The following is a 21,881-nucleotide window of genomic DNA, read 5'->3' as shown; positions in this document are numbered from 1 at the left end:
CGAATGTGGTGCCACTATTTTTCAAAAAGGATCCGTTAGCTTAACTTCTGTAGTGGAGAAAATGCTTGAACCTCTCAAGGAAGTAGTGGTGAGATATTTGGGTAGAAATTGTCTACTATTTGCAATTTACACAAATGTTTTGGAGTTGAGGACCAAGTGTACGGTGTCAGAGTTCACATTTGATACGAAGATGAGGTAAAGCAATGTCTGCAGAGGCCACTGTCAGTCTGGACAGGGATACAGATCGGTTAAGTGAGTGGGTAAGGGTCTGGCAGATGGAGTTCAATGTTGGGAAATGTGAGGTCATCCATTTTGGTCGGACGAACAGCAAACTGGATGATGAAATGGTGAAAACTTGCAGCATGCTGCTGTGCGGTGGGAGCTGGGTGTCCTTCTGCATGAATCACAGGAAGTTGGTTTGCAGCTCCAGCAGGTAATTAAGACAGTGAAGGGAATATTATCCTTTCATGCGAGAGGGATGGTTATGCTGCTGGTGAGGCCACACCTGGGGAACTGTGTACAGGTTTGGTCCCCTTACATTAGCAAGGATGTACTGGCACTGGAGGGAGTACAGAGGAGGTTCATTAGTTTGAGTTGGGAGTTGAGAGGGTTGGCGTATGTGGAGATTGAGAAAACTGGTTCTCTTGTCATTGGAATTTAGAAGAATGGGAGTTTGGATAGGAAACAATAAAATTATGACGGGAGTAGATAAGATAGAAGCAGGGAGGCTATTTCCACTGGGGGCAGGTCAAACAACAGAGCATTACCTCAAAATAAGGGGGATCAGAATTAGGACTGAGCTCAGGAGGAGCTTCTTCAGCTAAAGGGTTGTGAATCTGTGGAATTCCCCGCTGAGTGCAGCATTTGACGTTATCAACTTGCATGCCTTTAAGGCAAAATGTAGATTTGTGAACAGGAAAAGAATTAAGGGTTATGGTGAGAGAGCAGGAATGTGGAGCTGAGGCCATGAGAAGAACAGCCCTGATCTTGTTGAATGGCAGAGCAGGCTTGAGGGGGCAGGTGAAAGTTCTTGCCTTGTGCCATCAAAATTGGCCTTTGTCCAATTCAGATCCTGAACGTTTAGATCTGATATATTATTTTCTATAACTATTTTAAAAATAGTAGAATTATCAGAGAATCCCAACAGTGTAGAAGCAGGTCATTCAGCCTATCACATTGATACTGACCCTGAGAGCCTCTTAACCTCCCGCTGTAACATTGCATTTCCCAGGGCTACCCAACCTACACATCCCTGAACATTATGGGCAATTCAGCCTGGACAATCCACCCAACCTGCACATCTTTGGACTGTGGGAGGAAACCAGAGGAACCAGATGAAATCCATGCAGAAACCCCTAATAAAATGATCATCCCTTTCTTATTTCCCAGTTCCACCTAAATAACTTCACTGGGCGTACTCCCAGGAATATCCTCCCTAAGAAAAAACATAATGCTATCTCGAATCAAAAATGCCACTCCCCCTCCTCTCTCGTCCCCCTTTCTATTCTTCCTATAGCATCTATACCCTGGAACATTAAGCTGCCAGTCCTATCCATCCCTGAGTGATGCCTCTGTAATTGCTATAATATCCCAGTGCCATGTTCAAAACCATACCTTGAGCTCATCTGCCTTCCCTGTCAGGCCTCTTCTATTGAAGTAAATGCAGTGCAACTGCTCAGTCCGACTTCATTCGTGCCTTGCCCTTGCCTGCCTTGACTATTTGATTTCTGAACTGTACCAGCCTCAGACATATCTCTTTCCTCACTACCTTCTTGGGTTTACACCCACTCCCTCACTGGTTTAATGCCTCCCAAGTATCACCAGCAAGTCTCCCTGCCTAGAAATTAGACACCTTCCAATTCAGGTACAATCCATCCTTCTTATGCAGGTCAACTCTACTCCAGAGGAGATCACAACGGTCCACAAAATGTGAATCCTTTTCCCCTGCACCAGCTCCTTAGCCACTCATTGAGCACCTCCTCCTCCTCCGTAATATGGACATTTTTCAAGATATCACCATTTATTTCCCCACATTCTATATCTCCCATGTACTTCTTCACAGTAAACACTGATGCAAAATACTTGTTTCCCTATCTCGGCCATCGCCTGCAGCTCCACACAATGGCTGCCTTGCTGATCTTTGAGGGTCTCTATTTTCTCCTTAGTTAGCCTTTTGTTCCTCATATATTTACAAAAGCCCTTCGGATTATCCTTAACCCTATTCGCCAAAGCTATCTCACGTCCCTTTTTTGCCTCTTGATTTCCCTCTTAATTATACTCCTACTGCCTTTATACTCAAAATTTTTTTGGATTGGAATAAATGCAAAATATAACATCCTGACAAAACAAACGAGGGTAGGACTTACACTCAATAAAAATACGGCCTTGAGTAGTGATATGGGAACAAAGAGACCAAGGACTTCACATCTTTGAAGTTTGTGTTACATGTAGACAGGGTGGTTAAGAAGGTGCTTAGCACACTTACCTTCATTGTTCAGACCTTTGAGTACAGGAGTTGGGACGTTATGTTGAGGATGTACAGGATATTGGAGAGGCCTCTTCTGGAATACTCTGTCCGGTTCTGGTTGCGCTGTTATAGGAAGGATATTATTAAATTGGAGCAGGTTCTGAAGAGATTTACCTGCATGTTGCCATGAATGGAGGGATTGTGTTCTAAGGAGAGGCTGGATAGGCTGGAAGTTTTTCACTGGCGTGCACGAGGTTGAGGGGTGACCTTATTAGAGGTTTATAAAATCAGAAAGAGTGTAGATAAGCTGAAAAGCCGGGGGAGAGGGGGATTCAAAACTCGGGTGCATTCATTTTGAGAAGAAATGAGAAAGGTTTCAGAAAAGACATTAGGATTTTTTAAAAAAATGTATACGTGTGAAATGAACTTCCAGAGGAAGTGGTGGCTGTGAATACAATTACAATATTTAAAAGACATTCAGATTAGTGCATAAATAGGAAATATTTGGATGGATGTGGACTAAGCGGAGGCAAGTACAATTCGTTCAGTTTGGAATTATGGTTGGCATGGACTGGTTAGACCACACGGCCTGTTTCCTTGCTGTATAACATTATGGCTCTAATCCTCACTAACTCGAAATTCCTCCATCCTCAACTCTCCTGATCACTGTCACTCCATCCAGCCTCACAACTCTTCCTTATTTATATAATTCCTCACCAGCCACAGAACGCTCCCTATCTCATGTCCTCCAGTTTCTCAAATCTCTGCGATATGTGCCTTTCTTTAGTTCCAGCCTTGAGGATGCCCTCATTCACTCCGATTGGTTGGAAGACAAACTGGTACGACCTGGTCCTCCAGTACTGCCCTCTGCCTCCTATTGGCCTGCGCTGACATCAATCATTGGGGCCCATTGTGAGGTGAGTGGTGGGATCCTGCCTCTCTCTGCCCTGGGATGAGCTTCAACATTCACAGTGAATGGGGCAGTATCACAGAGCACAGGGTCTGGGGCTATTCAGCCCATTTGGGATGTACCCTCTCCCTCTGGAGATGCTGCATATCTGTCCCAATTCCGTTCCCATTTGCCAATGCCCCCCCAAATCTTCCCTTAAAAAGTAAAATTCCAAATCTGTTTATGAATAACTGCTGAGTGTGTCCAGCTGCATTCAGACTGTTCCAGATGCTTGGAACTTACTGAATAAAATAATGTTCACATTATTTGCCAATTACCTGAAAATAGTTACTAAAATTGTGACATTGTTAACATTTCCCCTCTCTCTGCAGATTAGATATCCTAGAAACAAATTTGCACCTGGTCAAAATCACTGCTTAACCTTCTCAGCTCCAAGGACAATTATCTGTGCTTCTGCTAACTCTCCACAAAAGAGGAACACATCTTATTTTCATTTATTAGTGTCATAGAGATGTACAGCACAGAAACAGACCTTTGGTCTAATTTGTCCATGCCAACTAGGAATCCTCAACAAATGGAGCCCCATTTGCCAGCTATTGGTCCGTATCATTGGAAACTCTTCCTCTTCATGTACCCAATCGGATGCCTTTCAAACGTTGTAAATGTATCAGCCTCCACTTCTTCATCTGGCAGCTCATTCCACACATACACCACACACAGCTTGAAAACTTTGCCCCTTAGATCCGTTTTTAAACTTTGCCCTCTCAACTTAAGCACATGTGATCTTGTTTTGAACCCACCTACCTGGGGGGAAAAGACCCTGGCTGTTCACCTTATCCATGCCCTTCATGATTTTATAAATCTCCATGAAGTCACCTCTCAGTCTTTGACTCTCCAGGGAAATTAACCCCAGCCTATTCAGCCTCTCCCTGTAGCCCAAATCCTCCAACCCGAGCAAAATCTTTGTAAATCTTGTCTGAACTCTTTCAAGATTCACAACATCCTTTCCAGAACAGGGAATTTCGAACTTAAAACATAATTCCTGAAATGGCTTAATCAATGTCCTGTCCAACCACAATTTGACGTCCCAGCTTCTGTACTCAATGCATTGACCAATAAATATAAGCATACCAAACCCCACCTTCACTAGTCTGCCTACCTGCGACTCTCCTTTCAAGGAACAATGAACCTGCACTCCATGGTCTCTATGTTCAGCAACATTCCCAAGGACTTTCCCATTAAGTGTACAAGTCCTGCTCTGATTTGCCTTTCCAAAATCCAACAGCTTACATTTGTCTAAATTGAACCCAGTCTGCCATTCCTCGCTCCAATGGCCCATCTGGTCAAGATACTGTTGCATTCTGAACTAACCTTCTTCATTGTCCACGACACCTCCAATTTTGGTGTCTTCTGTAAACCCACTGACCATACCTCATAGATTCACATCCAAGTCATTTATTTAAGGACCCAATATCTATTCCTGCAGGACAATGCTGCTCACAGGCCTCCAGTCCGCAAAGCAACCCTCCATCACCACCCTCTGCCTCCTACCTTCAAGCCAGTTTTGTATCCAAATGGCTTATTCTCCCAACATTTCATGTTATCTAACCTTGCTAACCAGTCAGCTTTGTGGAACATCGTTCATTGTCCATATAGACAACGTCCACAGTCTGCCTTCATCAATCATCTTTGTCACATCTTCAAAAAAACTCAATCAAGTTAGAGAGAGAGAGAATTTCCCGCACATAAAGCCATGTTAGCTATCCCTAATCAATCCTTGTCTTTCCAAATACATGTAAATCCTGTCCCTCAGAATCCCTTCCAACAACTTACCTACCACTGACGTTAGGTTTATTGTTCTCTTGTTCCCTGGCCTTTCCTTACCACCTTTTTAAAATAATGGCACCCATCTTCCAGCACCTCACCTGTCACAAACAATGATATAAATACCTCAGGGAGGGGCACTGCCATCACCTTCCGAGCTTTCCACAAATTTCTGGAATACACCTGATCAGGTCCCAGGGATTTATCCACCTTGCTAATGTTTAAGACATCCAGTACTTCCTCCTCTGTAATATAGACACTTTTCAAGTTATCACTATTTATTTCTCCAAACTCTCTAGAATAGAATAGCATAATAATTCTCCCACCTCCTGTTGTTCCATAGATGGCCTTGTTGTTCTTTAAGGGGTCCTATCCTCTGTCCGGTTATTATTTTATCCTTAATGTATTTGTAAAATCTCTTTGGATTCTCCTTAAACTATTTCCTAGAGATATTCCAAGTCCCCTTTTTGCTCTCCTGATTACCCTCGAGTATACTCCTGTAAAAACGTGATTCTGTCCTCTCAATTCCTCCGCCTCTGCCATATCTGCTCCCAGGAGAAGCAATTCCACTCCAGGACATCCCAGAAAGGTTTCCTCTTTCACGGACCAGATTTCCCTCCCACTTGATCAACAATGCACTCCAACGCATATCCTCCACTTCCTGTACCTCCGCCTTCCCCCCACCCCTCCAACCACAATAAGAATATAATCTCCCAGTCCTCACCTGCCACCCACTAATCGCCATTAACCTCTGCTATGTCCGCTACCTACAGTCAGACCCCACCACCTGGGATATATCTCCCTCCCCAGCCCTTTCTATCTTCCGCAGAGATCATGGGATCTTTGGTGCTGATGTGCTGCCCCACGGATACCTCAGTCACTCACCCTGCCAAATGGCCTCGTGAGATTATCACTAGATGGATAATCCAGACACCCAGAAAACGTTCTGGGGCCCAGGGTTTGGATTCCGTCATGGCAGACAGTGGAATGTGAATTCAATAAAAATTTGGAATTAAGAATCTATTAAAGATCATGAGTCCATTGTTGATTATTACGAAAACAAATCTCATCAGATTCGCTAATATCCTTCAGGGAAGGAATCTGCCATCCTTACCTGGTCTGGCCTACATGTGACTCCAGACCCACAGCAATGTGGTTGACTCTTTACTGCCCTTTGAGCCCAGCCAGTGACATCCTCATCCTGTGAATGAATAACAAAGAAGGTCAAGTCTTGTACACAACCATACTATTCTTACAGAGAAGTGATCTCTTAGTAAATTTGCTTCTCAACTCCCTGCTGACTATTGGGGAGTGGGGGGGGGGGGTCAATAGTACCATCCCAATAAGGAGATCATCCCTTTCTTATTTCTCAGTTCCACCTGTATAACCTGCCTGGATGTACTCCCAGGAATACCCTCTTGAAGCCCAGCTGTAATGTTATCCATAATAAAAAATAGCTCTCCCCCTGCTCTGTTGCCCCCTTTATATCTTTGCTATAGAATCTATACACTCGAGCATTAAGCTGCTGGTCCTCTCCATCATTAAGTCATGCCTCTGTAATTGCTATAATATCCCAGTGCGATGTTCAAACCCATACCCTGAGCTCCTCTCCCCGACCTATCGGGCCTCCTGTGTTGAAATAAATGCAGTGTAACTGCTCATTCTGTGCCTTGCCCTTGTCTGCCTTGACTGTTTGACGTCTGAACTGTACCAGCGTCAGACTTAGCTCTTCCTCACTCTCTCTCTGGGTTTACCCACATTCCTTCACTGGTTTAATGCCTCCTGAATAGCACTAGCAACTGTTCCCTTTCAGTGAAGGGACAATCCATCCTTCTGATGGTGGTCTATTCTACCCCACAAGAGATTCATAGAACATAGAACAATACAGCACAGAACAGGCCCTTCGGCCCACGATGTTGTGCCGAACTTCTAACCTAGATTAAGTACCCATCCATGAACCTATCCAAATGCCGCTGAAAGGTCGCCAATGATTCCGACTCTACCACTCCCACGGGCAGCGCATTCCATGCCCCCACCACTCTCTGGGTAAAGAACCCACCACTGACATCTCCCCTATACCTTCCACCCTTCACCTTAAATTTATGTCCCCTTGATCCAATGATCAAACAATGTGAACTCTTCTATTCCGATGTCATTGATACCAATAAACAACAGCCTCCCCGCAAAATGGTTATTCTCCACTTTAAGAATATTCTGCTCCCTCTCTGAGACATCCTTCTACAAAAATTACACATTCGAATAATAAACCTTACACTCATCAGGTCATCATGAAAGGATTACATGACACATTGAAGGTTTGGGGAGACCTTTTGAGAGAATGCGATGAATTCAAAGGAGAATTTTTAAGCAGCAAATGGGATTGATCTGATACACAATACTCACACACACACAATGCGAATATCCAGGTCCTGATATACTGAGTAATTCAATCAGAGTTTGGCAGAACATTTACTGAGATTACCATCTGAATGTCCACCTGTAATATCCTGTAATACAAGTTTATAAAATCTGTCACTCTCAGTTCAGGTTAGAAACTCACACCAACCCTCCTCGTGGCCCAGGATGACTGTACATATTACCCTTGAGGACAAAAGCAGTCAACTCAGGGGGAAATCTGTGGGTTTCTCGGAGATTCCAACTTGATTAGATTAGATTGCTCACAGTGTGGAAACAGGCCCTTCGGCCCGCCGACACCGACCCGCCGAAGCGCAACCCACCCATACCCCTACATTTACCCCTTACCTAACACTACGAGCAAATTAGCAAGGCCAATTTACCTGACCTGCACATTTTTGGACTGTGGGAGGAAACCGGAGCACCCGGAGGAAACCACGCAGACACAAGGAGAACGTGCAAACTCCACACAGTCAGTCGTCTGAGGCGGGAATTGAACCCGGGTCTCTGACGCTGTGAGGCAGCAGTGCTGACCACTGTGGCACTTTATTGGAGGCATTTCAGGGAAGATTCAATGAGATCTCATGTGACTGAACACAGCAGTTCTTTGACACATTGGAGAAAATGATCCAAGCGTCAGTGAGATATGGGGAACAAGAATTACTTTCTTTTCTTTCATTCCGTGCTGCCGCTCTGCCTCATCAATAAGACATGGGTGTGAAAGGCTAATGCCTAACGATGGGCAAGTTGTCTCCATCCTGATCAATGGGTAGGAAGATCCTTTCAATCACTCCAAAGCGTATCCCTAAAAAGATAGCAACTCTGTCTGCTTCCCACTGCCCAGTGCTCCCAGTAAATGTTTGGAAGAATGGGAAGGGGGGTTATCTCCTAGAAAAGGCATAACTGTAAAGGTCTAAGAGGATTATGAAAAGAGAGAGATGCACAGGAGAAGGGGGCAACAAGTTGCCAGATGGGGTGTAACTTGGGAAAATGGGAAGTTGCTCATTTTGGAGGAGATAATAAAAGAACAAAGTACTATTTAAATGGTGGAAACTGTAGAAAGCTGCATCACAAAGGGACCAGGGGTAATTGTTCAGGAAACACAGAAAGCTACCACACAGTTACAACAGGGAATCAGGAAGGGGAATGGAATATTTTGTTTCAAAGGTGTTCAGTATTAGAGCTTGGAGTATATACCTGAGAGTAACGTGTGGAAGTGCTGGTGAGACCACCATATCTGCAGTAATGAGAGGAGTTTTGGTCCCTTGAGATAAGGAAATGTGTCACTTTATTGGAGGCATTTCAGGGAAGATTCAATGAGATGATCCCTGGTTTGGAGGGATTATTCTTTAAATAAAGGCTGAAAAGGTTGGGACTCTACTCACTGGATTTTGGAGAAAGAGAGGTGATCTCATTGAGACAGATGGGATTCTTAAGGGGTTTGACAGGATAAATACTGTAAGGATGTGTCTGAGGGTAAATACTGAGAGGGGAGTCTGAAAACAGATTCTGAGTCACGGAATCAAGGGGTCTGTTTTGGATTCATCAAGATAAGGCGACACAGACACGGGTAAGGGGTTTCAGTAGCAATGGAGCTGGGGTGAGGTGGAGAAAAGCAACGTTGAAGAGATTGGAATTCCTGGTGTTGTGATTGTGTGGATGTCTGATCAGAAGGTCACCTTGGGGTCAGATGTAACAGCAATATTGTGAAGAGTGTCGTTCTGCCTCAGAGAGTTCCCAGTGGGAGGGAGGGGCTCAGCAGAAAGGTAAAGGTAAGGCAATGGGTTTAACCGTGACAATGTTTCATTGGAGGAAATTGCTGCTAATCGAGTAGTGGGAATGTGATAAGCAGTTTGATAACTGAGTAACAGTGGAGTAATGGAGAGGGATGATGGGGAGGGAGAGCTGGGCATCATCAGTGTACATGTGAAACCTAACAGTGTTTTTGGATGATATCACCTCCTGGCACTATGTACGTGAGATGCAGGAGAGACCAAGGATAGATCGTTGAGGGACACCAAATGCAAAGAATTCAGAAAGGAAAGGGAGAGTGGAGATGGAGCAGGATTTTCCAACAACGGTGAGGTCAAATATTAGTTTTTCACAGAATGGGAGAGAAGGGCACAACCAAAAAAAGACCAATAGACAGAACATGGAACAATATCTATGAATTGGCGAGGGGGGGTGATGAGGCGGCAGCGGAGGAAAGAGAGTTGGAAAGTGAGTTTACCGAGATTAGGGTAAAGGGTCAAGGTGAGCTCTGATAAGGCTTGACAAGAGACTGTAGAAAGATGTAGGTTTAGGATAAAAACCAGGAACACCACGTGAGGCAGTTTGGCTCTGTGGGCTCGTGGGAGGGAGAGAAGCAGCAGATCGGATTATCTCAGTCTTAGTGTCAGAGAAACTCCATGTGCTCTTCACTCGTTGTTAGAGGAGAGGATGGAGGAGACAAGATGATGGACAGTGTTTTACAAAGAAACAAAACCAGGGTTAGTGATATTTAAAATGAGTGAACAAACCTGATGTAGCTTTTATCCAGATTATTAAAACAAACGACTGAAGTCCTGTTTCGAATCCCATCTTGGCAGATGGTGGAATCTGAATTCAAGAAAAAAAAAACAACGTATTAAGAATCTCCTGATCTCCACGAAACTATTAACAATGGCAAAAAAAATCCTGCCAACCTGACAGCGGCCCAGCCAGCTATTCACTGTATTAATCACTGCAAAGTCTCAACACAGGAATGAAACTGGATGGACCACTCGGCATCTAAGAAGGCACCATTTAATACAACCACAGATTCAGCCCTCTTAGTGGTGCAACGTCCTCCTCACTAACATATGGTTTTTGATGCCAAAATGTGCAGAGCTGTCTCACAGACTAGTCAAGGAACAGCCTGACATAGTCATACTCACGGAATCATCCCTTACAGACAATGACCAGACACCACCATCACCATATCTAGATATCGAGAGTGTGGTGCTGGAAAAACACAACAGTCAGGCAGCATCCGAGGAGCAGGAGAATCGACGTTTGGAGCCTAAGCCCTTCATCAGCCTGACCTGCTGTGCTTTTCCAGCACCAGACTCTTGACTCTGATCTCCAGCATCTGCAGTCTTCACTTTCTCCTGAAATCTCTGGATATGTCCTGTCCCACCGGCAGGACAGACCAGGCAGAGGTGGTGGCACAGTGGTGTACAGACTGGGAGGATTTGTCCTGGGAGTACACAACATTGACTCCGGAGACCAGGAAGTCTCATGGCTCCTGCCGATTACCACGTACCGTCCTCCCTTGGCTGATGGATCAGTTCTCCTTCATGTTGAACAACATTTGAAGGAAGCACTCAGGCAATAAAATGGTGTCAAACGTACTCTGGGTACAGGATTTCAATGTCCACAATCGACACTAGCTCTGCAACAGAATTACTGACTGAGCTGGTCAGGTCCTAAAGGACATATCTGCTCAACTGAGTCTGCAGCGGGTGGTGAGGGAACCAACAAGAGTGTAAAACATACTTGATCTCATTGTTATGAATTGACCAGCTGCAGATACATCTGTCCATGACAGTATCAGTACGAGCGACCATCACACATTCCTTTTGGAGACAAAGTCTTGCCTTAAAGTTGAGAAAAAACCTCCACAGTGTTGAGTGACACTATCACCGTTCTAATGAGGACAGACTTTGAACAGATGTAGGATCTCAAACTGGGTATCTCTGAGGCACTGTGGGACATCAACAGCAGCAGAACTGTACTCCAGCACAATCTGTAATCTCATGGGTTTGTAAATCCCGGTCTCACCCATCACAATGGACAGTAAAGGAGGGCATGCCATGAGCAGCACCAGGCAGACTTAAAACTGAAGTGCCAACCTGGTGAAGCTATCAAACAGAATTACCTGCATAATCAAACAGCATCAGTAGCAAGCAACAGAGCTAAGTGATCCTACATCCAATGGATCAGATCGAAACTCTGCAGTTCTGCCACACCCAGTTGTGAACGGTGATGGACAATTAAACAACTCACTGGAGGAAACATCACAGATATCCCCACCTTTACTGATGGAGGGGCCTCACACATCCATGCACCAGATAAGATGACAGCATTTGCAGCAATCTGCATCGGAAGTGCAAAGTGGGATGATCCATCTCAGCCTTCTCCAGTGGTTTCTAACATCACAGATGTGAGTTTTAAGCCAGATCGATTCAGTTTGAATAACATCAAGAAATGGTTAAGTAGTGCAAAGGCTACGGGCCCTGCCAACATTCTGGCAATAATACTGATGGCTTGTGCTCCAGAACTTGCCACCCACCAAGCCAAGTACCGCTCCAGCACCGGCATCTACTGACAATGTGGAACATTGCCCAGGGATGTTCAACACAAAAACACAGGGCAATCCAACCCAGCCAATTTCCCTCTATCAGTCCACACTCGATCAGCAGTAAAGTGATGGAAGATGTCATTAACAGGGCTATTAAACAGCAGCTGCTCAGCAACAGCCAGCTGAGCGACACTCATTTTAGGCACCACCAGGGCCACTCAGCTCCCGATTGTGTTACCGCCCTGATTCACAACCTTACAACCAGCTGAATCTCAGAGGCGAGGTGAGGGTGACTGCCCAGTCCCACTACAAGACCACTAACTCTAGCTGATTCCACCCTTGTCTCAGCTCATATACACTCATCCATCTTGTGTTATCTCCAGACTTCATACTCCTGGCCAGTTTCCCACATTCAACCTCACTGTAATCTCAAGAAAAACCCTAAATCTCTGCTGCCCAAGTGCTCCCTCGTACCAAAACGTGTTGATCCATCAAAAGGCTCCTATTCATAATCAACAACATAGAGCCACAGCGATGTACAGCATGGAAACAGATCCTTCAATCCAACCTATCCATTGGACTGAAGATTACACCTTGCCCCCTACAAAGCTGGCGGCTCCGCACGTGTCCATTGAATTCTTGCCCCAAATAAAGATGGCAGCGCGCACTCATGCCTGCAGCCACACTGAGGCAATTCCCCGTTTACTGAAAACACGAGACTGGGACGTTCAAATTTGTGTTTTCCGCTGTGCACATTTTGTTTGTAAAACCTCTCCGCTCATACAGAATCTCTCTCACCTCCTGCGGTTCTACAGACAGCCTTGATGATTTTTGCGGGTACCTATTCTCTGCCTGGTTACTCGTTTGTCCTTAGTGTATTTGTACAATCACTGTGGATTCTCCTTAAACCTATTTCCGAAAGCTATCTCATGTCCCCTTTTCACCCTCATGGTTTACCTCCTACTGCCCCTACACTCCTCTAGGGATTCACACAAACACAGCTCTCTGTACCTGCCATATCCCTCCTTCATTTTCTTGACCAGGTCCACAATTTCTTTCGTCAGGCAGCATTCTTTACACCTACCAGCCTTGGCCTTAACAGGAACATACTGTCTATGTACTCTCATTGTCGCAGGCCTATGGAGGCAATGGCAGATGAGGATACAGAAGCAATCATTCTCAGTAAAGAGGTAATGTTGGGAAAGATAACAGCCTAAAGGTAGATGGGTCTCCTGGCCCTGATGGAATGTATCCCAGGGAATAAAAGAGATGGAGGGAAGGGGGTGGTGGGGGTGTGTGTGTGAGAATAACAAATAGATCTTGTGATAATTCACTAAAATTTGTTGGATTCTGGGATGGTTTTGACAGAATGGAAGCTCAAATGTGGTGCCACTATTTTACAAAATATTAGCTTAACTTCTGTTGTGGAGAAAATGCTTGAACCTCAAGGAAGTAGTGGTGAGATATCTGGGTAGAAACTGTCTCATTAAGCAAACAAAGCATGGATTCATGAAAGACATGTCACGTTTAATGCATTTACTGGAATTATTTGAGGACACGACGAGTGCGTTGGACAAGGGGGACTCGGTGGATGTGGTGTACCTGGATTTCCAGAAGGTATTCGATAAGTTGCCACACAAAAGGCTGCTGTATAAGGTAAAGATGCACAGCATTGTGGGTAATGTATTATCATTGATACTGGATTGGTTAACCAACAAAAAGTAAAGAACAGGGATAAATGTGAGTTTGGATTTGTGTTGGCACTACAACTGTTTACAACTTACACAAATGTTTTGGAGTTGAGGACCAAGTGTACGGTGTCAGAGTTCACATTTGATACGAAGAGGAGGTAAAGCAATGTCTGCAGAGGCCACTGTAAGTCTGCACAGGGATACAGATCAGTTACGCGAGTGGGTAAGGATCTGGCAGATGGAGTTCAATGTTGGGAAATGTGAGGCCATCCATTTTGGTCGGACTAACAGCAAACTGGATGATGAAATGGTGAAAATGTGCACCATGCTGCTGTACAGAGTGAGTTGGGTGTCTTTGTGCATGAATCACAGGAAGTTGGTTTGCAGGTGCAGCAGGTAATTAAGGCAGTGAAGGGAATATTGTCCTTCCTTGCTAGAGGGATGGTAATGCTGCAGCTGTACAGAGTGCCGGGGAGGCCACACCTGGAGTACTGTGTACAGGTTTGGTCTCCTTACTTCAGGAAGGATGTATTGGCATTGGAGGGAGTACAGAGGAGGTTCACTAGTTTGAGTCAGGAGTTGAGAGGATTGGTGTATGTGGAGAAATTGAGAAAACTGGTTCTATAGTCATTGTAATTTAGAAGAATGGGAAGTTGGAGAGGAAAAAATAAAATTATGAAGGGAATAGATAAGAAAGAAGCAGGGAGGCTATTTCCACTGGGGCGGGTCAATCTACAGAGCATTACCTAAAAATAAGGGGGTGCAGATTTAGGACTGAGTTCAGGAGACGCTTCTTCAGCTAAAGGGTTGTGAATCTGTGGAATTCCCTGCCGAGTGCAGCATTTGACGTTATCAACTTGAATGCCTTGAAGGCAAAAGGTAGATTTGTGAACAGGAATGGAATTAAGGGTTATGGTGAGAGATCAGGAAAGTGGAGCTGAGGCCATGAGAAGATCAGCCCTGATCTTATTGAATGGTAGAGCAGGTTTGAGGGGCCAGATGAAAGTTCTTGCCTTGTGCTATCAAAATTGGCCTTTGTCCAATTCAGAACCTTAACTTTTACATCTGGTATATTATTTTCTGTAACTATTTTAAAACTTGTAGAATTATCAGAGACTCCCAACAGTGTGGAAGCAGGTCATTCAGCCCATCACATTGATACTGACCAGGAGAGCCTCCTAACCTCCCCCGAAAACATTGCATTTCCCAGGGCCAACCAACCTACACATCCCTGAATATTATGGGCAATTCAGACTGGATAATCCACCCAGCCGGCACATCCCTGGACACTATGAGCAATTCAGCCTGGATAATCCACCCAACCTGCACATCCCTGAACACTGAGGGCAATTCAACCTGGACAATCCACCCAACCTGCACATCTTTGGACTGTGGGAGGAAACCAGAGCACCCGGACGAAATTCATGCAGAAAATCCCAATAAGGTGATCATCCTTTCTTATTTCCCAGTTCCACCTAAATACCTTCACTGGGCGTACTCCCAGGAATATCTTCCCTCAGCAAAAACATAATGCTATCCCGAATCAAAAATGCCACTCTCACTCCTCTCTTGTCCCCCTTTCTATTCTTCCTATAGCATCTATACCCTGGAACATTAAGCTGCCAGGCCTATCCATCCCTGAGTGATGCCTCTGTAATTGCTATAATATCCCAGTGCCATGTTCAAAACCATACCCTGAGCACCTCTGCCTTCCCTGTCAGGCCTCTTCTATTGAAGCAAATACAGTGCAAATGCTCAGTCCGACTTCATTCTGTGCCTTGCCCTTGCCTGCCTTGACTATTTGATTTCTGAACTGTACCAGCCTCAGACATATCTCTTTCCTCACTCCCTTCTTGGGTTTACACCCACTCCCTCATTCGTTTAATGCCTCCCGAGTATCACCAGCAAGTCTCCCTGCCTAGAAATTAGACACCTTCCAATTCAGGTACAATCCATCCTTCTTATGCAGGTCAACTCTACTCCAGAGGAGATCACAACGATCCAAAAACGTGAATCCTTTTTCCACTGCACCAGCTCCTTAGCCACTCATTGAGCACCTCCTCCTCCTCCGTAATATGGACATTTTTCAAGATATCACCATTTATTTCCCCACATTCTATATCTCCCATGTACTTCTTCACAGTAAACACTGATGCAAAATACTTGTTTCCCTATCTCACCCATCGCCTGCAGCTCCACACAATGGCTGCCTTGCTGATCTTTGAGGGTCTCTATTTTCTCCCTAGTTAGCCTTTTGTTCCTCATATATTTACAAAAGCCCTTCGGATTATCCTTAACCCTATTCGCCAAAGCTATCTCACGTCTCTTTTTTGCCTCTTGATTTCCCTCTTAATTATACTCCTACTGCCTTTATACTCAAAATTTTTTTGGATTGGAATAAATGCAAAATATAACATCCTGACAAAACAAACGAGGGTAGGACTTACACTCAATAAAAATACGGCCTTGAGTAGTGATATGGGAACAAAGAGACCAAGGACTTCACATCTTTGAAGTTTGTGTTACATGTAGACAGGGTGGTTAAGAAGGTGCTTAGCACACTTACCGTCATTGTTCAGACCTTTGAGTACAGGAGTTGGGACGTTATGTTGAGGATGAACAGGACATTGGAGAGGCCTCTTCTGGAATACTCTGTCCAGTTCTGGTTGCGCTGTTATTAGATTACTTACAGTGTGGAAACAGGCCCTTCGGCCCAACAAGTCCACACCGACCTGCCGAAGCGTAACCCACCCATACCCCTACATTTACCCCTTTTAACCTAACACGACGGGCAATTTAGCATGGCCAATTCACCTGACCTGCACATCTTTGTGACTGTGGGAGGAAACCGGAGCACCCGGAGGAAACCCACGCAGACACGGGGAGAATGTGCAAACTCCACACAGTCAGTCGCCTGAGTCGGGAATTGAATCCGGGTCTCTGGCGCTGTGAGGCAGCAGCGCTAACCACTGTGCCACCGTGCCGCCCACCATAGGAAGGATATTATAGGAAGGATATTATTAAATTGGAGCAGGTTCTGAAGAGATTTACCAGCATGTTGCCATGAATGGAGGGATTGTGTTCTAAGGACAGGCTGGGAAATTTTTTCACTAGCATGCACGAGGTTGAGGGGTGACCTTAGAGGTTTACGAAATCAGAAAGAATGTAGATAAGGTGAATAGCCAGGGGAGAGGGGGATTCAAAACTCGAGTGCATTCATTTTGGGAAGAAATTAGGAAGATTTGAGAAAAGACATTAGGGTTTTTATAAAAAAAATGTATATGTGTGAAATGACCTTCCAGAGGAAGTGTTAGCTGTCAGTACAATTACAATATTTAAAAGACATTCAGATTAGTACATAAATAGGAAATATTTGGATGGATGTGGACTAAGCGGAGGCAGGTACAATTAGTTCAGTTTGGAATTATGGTTGGCATGGACTGGTTGCACCACAGGGCCTGTTTCCTTGCTGTATATCATTATGACTCTAACCCTTACTAACTCTAAATTCCTCCATCCTCAACTCTCCCGATCGCTGTCACTTCATCCAGCCTCACAACTCTTCCTTATTTATATAATTCCTCACCAGCCACAGAACGCTCCCTATCTCATGTCCTCCAGTTTCTCAAATCTCTGCGATATGTGCCTTTCTTTAGTTCCAGCCTTGAGGATGCCCTCATTCACTCCGATTGGTTGGAAGACAAACTGTTACGGGCTGGTCCTCCAGTCCTGCCCTCTGCCTCCTATTGGCCTGCGCTGACATCAATCATTGGGGCCCATTGTGAGGTGAGTGGTGGGATCCTCCCTCTCTCTGCCCTGGGATGAGCTTCATCATTCACAGTGAATGTGGCAGTATCACAGAGCACAGGGTCTGGGGCTATTCAGCCCATTTGGGATGTACTCTCTCCCTCTGGAGATGCTGCAAGTCTGTCCCAATTCCCTTCCCATTTGCCCAAAGCCCCCCAAATCTTTCCTTAAAAAGTAAAATTCCAAATCTGTTTCTGAATAACTGCTGAGTCTGTGTCCAGCTGTCATTCAGACTGTTCCAGATGCTCAGAACTTACTGAATAAAATAATGTTCACATATTCACATATTATTGGATTGGATAGGCATATGGAGGAGAGTGGGCTAGTGTAGGTTAGGTGGGCTTGGATCGGCGCAACATCGAGGGCCGAAAGGGCCTGTACTGCGCTGTATTGTTCTATGTTCTATTTGCCAATTACCTGAAAACAGTTACTAAAATTGTGACATTGTTAACAATTCCCCTCTCTCTGCAAATTAAATATCCTAGAAACAAATTTGCACCTGGTCAAAATCACTGCTTAACCTTCTCAGCTCCAAGGACAATTATCTGTGCTTCTGCTAGCTCTCCACAAAAGAGGAACACATCTTATTTTCATTAATTAGTGTCATAGAGATGTACAGCACAGAAACAGACCTTTGGTCTAATTTGTCCATGCCACCTAGGAATCCTCAACAAATGGAGCCCCATTTGCCAGCTATTGGTCCATATCATTCGAAACTCTTCCAATTCATGTACCCAATCGGATGCCTTTCAAATGTTGTAATTGTAGCAGCCTCCACTTCTTCATCTGGCAGCTCATTCCACACATACACCACACACAGCTTGAAAACTTTACCCCTTAGATCCGTTTTTAATCTTTGCCCGCTCAACTTAAGCCCATGTGATCTTATTTTGATCCCACCAAACTGGGGGAAAAGACCCTGGCTGTTCACCTTATCCGTGCCCTTCATGATTATATAAATCTCCATGAAGTCACCTCTCAGTCTTTGACTCTCCAGGGAAATTAACCCTGGCCTATTCAGCCTCTCCCTGTAGCCCAAATCCTCCAACCCTAGCAAAGTCTTTGTAAACCTTGTCTGAACTCTTTCAAGATTCACAACATCCTTTCCAGAACAGGGAATTTCGAACTTAAAACATAATTCCTGAAATGGCTTAATCAATGTCCTGTTCAACCACAATTTGACATCCCACCTTCTGTACTCAATGCATTGACCAATAAATATAAGCATACCAAACCCCACCTTCACTAGTCTGCCTACCTGCGACTCTCCTTTCAAGGAACAATGAACCTGCACTCCATGGTCTCTATGTTCAGCAACATTCCCAAGGACTTTACCATTAAGTGTACAAGTCCTGCCCTGATTTGCCTTTCCAAACTCCAACAGCTTACATTTGTCTAAATTGAACCCAGTCTGCCATTCCTCGCCCCAATGGCCCATCTAGTCAAGATCCTGTTGTATTCTGAACTAACCTTCTTCATTGTACACGACACCTCCAATTTTGGTGTCTTCTATAAACCCACTGACCATATCTCATAGATTCACATCCAAGTCATTTATTTAAGGGCCCAATATCCATCCTTGCAGCACATTGCTGCTCACAGGCCTCCAGTCCACAAAGCAACCCTCCACCACCACCCTCTGCCTCCTCCCTTCAAGTCAGTTTGTATTCCAATGGCTAGTTCTCCCAACATTTCATGTTATCTATCCTTGCTAACCAGTCTGCTTTGTGGAACATCGTTCAGTGTCCATATAGACAACGTCCATAGTCTGCCTTCATCAATCATCTTTGTCACAACTTCAAAAAAAACTCAATCAAGTTAGAGAGAGAGAATTTCCCACACACAAAGCCATGTTAGCTATCCCTAATCAATCCTCGTCTTTCCAAATACATGTAAATCCTGTCCCTCAGAATCCCTTCCAACAACTTACCTACCACTGACGTTAGGTTTATTGTTCTCTTGTTCCCTGGCCTTTCCTTACCACCTTTTTAAAATAATGGCACCCATCTTCCAGCACCTCACCTGTCACAAACAATGATATAAATACCTCAGGGAGGGGCACTGCCATCACCTTCCTAGCTTTCCACAAATTTCTGGGATACACCTGATCAGGTCCCAGGGATTTCTCCACCTTGCTACTGTTTAAGACATCTAGTACTTCCCCCTCTGTAATCGAGACACTTTTCAAGTTATCACTATTTATTTCTCCAAACTCTCTAGAATAGAATAGCATAGTATTTCTCCCACCTCCTGTTGTTCCATAGATGGCCTTGTTGATCTTTAAGAATTCCTATTCTCCATCTGGTTATTGTTGTATACTTAATGTATTTGTAGAATCTCTTTGGATTCTGCTTAAACTATTTCCTAGAGATATTTCAAGTCCCCTTTTTGCTCTCCTGATTACCCTCGAGTATATTCCTGTTAAAACGTGATCCTGTACTCCCAATTCCTCCGCCTCTGCCATATCTGCTCCCAGGAGAAGCAATTCCACTCCAGGACATCCCAGAAAGGTTTCCTCTTTCAAGGACCGGATTTCCCTCCCACTTGATCAACAATGCACTCCAACGCATCTCCTCCACTTCCTGTACCTCCGCCTTCCCCCCACCCCTCCAATCACAATAAGAATATAATCCCCCGGTCCTCACCTGCCACCCACTAATCGCCATTAACCTCTGCTATGTCCGCTACCTACAGTCAGACCCCACCACCAGGGATATATCTCCCTCCCCAGCCCTTTCTATCTTCCGCAGAGATCATGGGATCTTTGGTGCTGATGTGCTGCCCCACGGATACCTCAGTCACTCACCCTGCCAAATGGCCTCGTGAGATTATCACTAGATGGATAATCCAGACTCCCAGAAAACGTTCTGTGGCCAGGGGTTTGGATCCCGTCATGGCAGACAATGGAATGTGAATTCAATAAAAATTTGGAATTAAGAATCTATTAAAGATCATGAGTCCATTGTTGATTATTACGAAAACAAATCTCATCAGATTCGCTAATATCCTTCAGGGAAGGAATCTGCCATCCTTACCTGGTCTGGCCTACATGTGACTCCAGACCCACAGCAATGTGGTTGACTCTTTACTGCCCTTTGAGCCCAGCCAGTGACATCCTCATCCTGTGAATGAATAACAAAGAAGGTCAAGTCTTGTACACAACCATACTATTCTTACAGAGAAGTGATCTCTTAGTAAATTTGCTTCTCAACTCCCTGCTGACTATTGGGGAGTGGGGGGGGGGGGGGGTCAATAGTACCATCCCAAAAAGGAGATCATCCCTTTCTTATTTCTCAGTTCCACCTGTATAACCTGCCTGGATGTACTCCCAGGAATACCCTCTTGAAGCCCAGCTGTAATGTTATCCCTAATCAAAAATACCACTCTTTTTTGCCCCCTTTCTATCTTTGCTATAGCATCTATACACTGGAACATTAAGCTGCTAGTCCTATCCATCATTAAGTCATGCCTCTGTAATTGCTATAATATCCCAGTGCCATGTTCAAAACTATGCCCTGAGCTCATCTGCCTGACCTATTGGGCAGGTGAAATAAATGCAGTGTAACTGCTCTGTCCTACCTCGTTCTCTGCCATGCCTTTGCCTGCCTTGACTGTTTGACGTCTGAACTGTCCCAGCCTCAGACTTAGCTCTTCCCTCACTTTCTCTTTCGGTTTACCCACATTCCTTCACTGTTTAATGCCTCCTGAATAGCACTAGCAACTCTTCCTTTCCAGTGCAGGTACAATCCATCCTTCTGATGGAGGTCAATTCTACCCCACAAGAGATTCCAATGATCCAACAATGTTAACTCTTCTATTCCAATGTCATTGACACCAATAAACAACAGCCTCCCCTCAAAATGGTTATTCTCCCCTTTAAGAATATTCTGCTCCCTCTCTGAGACATTCTTATACAAAAATTACACATTCGAATAATAAACCTTACACTTATCAGGTCATCATAAAAGGATAACATGACACATTGAAGGTTTGGGGAGACCTTTTGAGAGAATGCGATGATTCAAAGGAGAATTTTTAAGCAGCAAATGGGATTGATCTAGAACGCAATACTCACACACACAATGCGAATGTACTGAGTAATTCAATCAGAGTTTGGCAGAACATTTACTGAGATTACCATCTGAATGTCCACCTATAATATCCTGTAATACAAGTTTATAAAATCTGTCACTCTCAGTTCAAGTTAGAAACTCACACCATCCCCTCCTTGTGGCCCAGGATGACTGTACATATTACCCTTGAGGACAACAGCAGTCAACTCAGGGGGAAATCTGTGGGTTTCTAGGAGATTCCAACTGGAGATCTCATGTGACTGAACACAGCAGTTCTTTGATACATTGGAGAAAATGATCCAAGCGTCAGTGAGATATGGGGAACAAGAATTACTTTCTTTTCTTTCATTCCGTGCTGCCGCTCTGCCTCATC

At 44.6% G+C, this 21,881-nt stretch overlaps 1 long non-coding RNA gene across 3 annotated transcripts in view; it reads right to left on the bottom strand.

The window, feature by feature from the left end:
- Nucleotides 1-21,881, bottom strand: part of LOC148142370 (uncharacterized) — a 114,100-nt gene that overhangs the window by 16,860 nt on the left and 75,359 nt on the right. For 2 of the 3 annotated variants that reach the window (XR_015752073.1, XR_015752075.1), the window contains exons 2-5: nucleotides 10,136-10,214; nucleotides 7,605-7,708; nucleotides 6,316-6,402; nucleotides 2,486-2,590 (exon numbers count right to left, since the gene is read on the bottom strand). This is a non-coding gene — a long non-coding RNA (uncharacterized LOC148142370). Of the gene's footprint in view, nucleotides 1-2,485; nucleotides 2,591-6,315; nucleotides 6,403-7,604; nucleotides 7,709-10,135; nucleotides 10,215-20,470; nucleotides 20,558-21,881 lie in introns of all 3 variants that reach the window. The other variant, XR_015752074.1, reaches the window with a different exon arrangement.

The sequence above is a fragment of the Chiloscyllium plagiosum genome, unplaced genomic scaffold, assembly GCF_037043375.1.
Source record: "Chiloscyllium plagiosum isolate Xiang-an unplaced genomic scaffold, Cpla_swu_hap1 HiC_scaffold_29, whole genome shotgun sequence".
NCBI lineage: Eukaryota > Metazoa > Chordata > Chondrichthyes > Orectolobiformes > Hemiscylliidae > Chiloscyllium > Chiloscyllium plagiosum.
The sequence above is the reverse complement of the archived record's forward strand: the minus strand, read 5'-3'. Positions and strand labels throughout refer to the sequence as shown.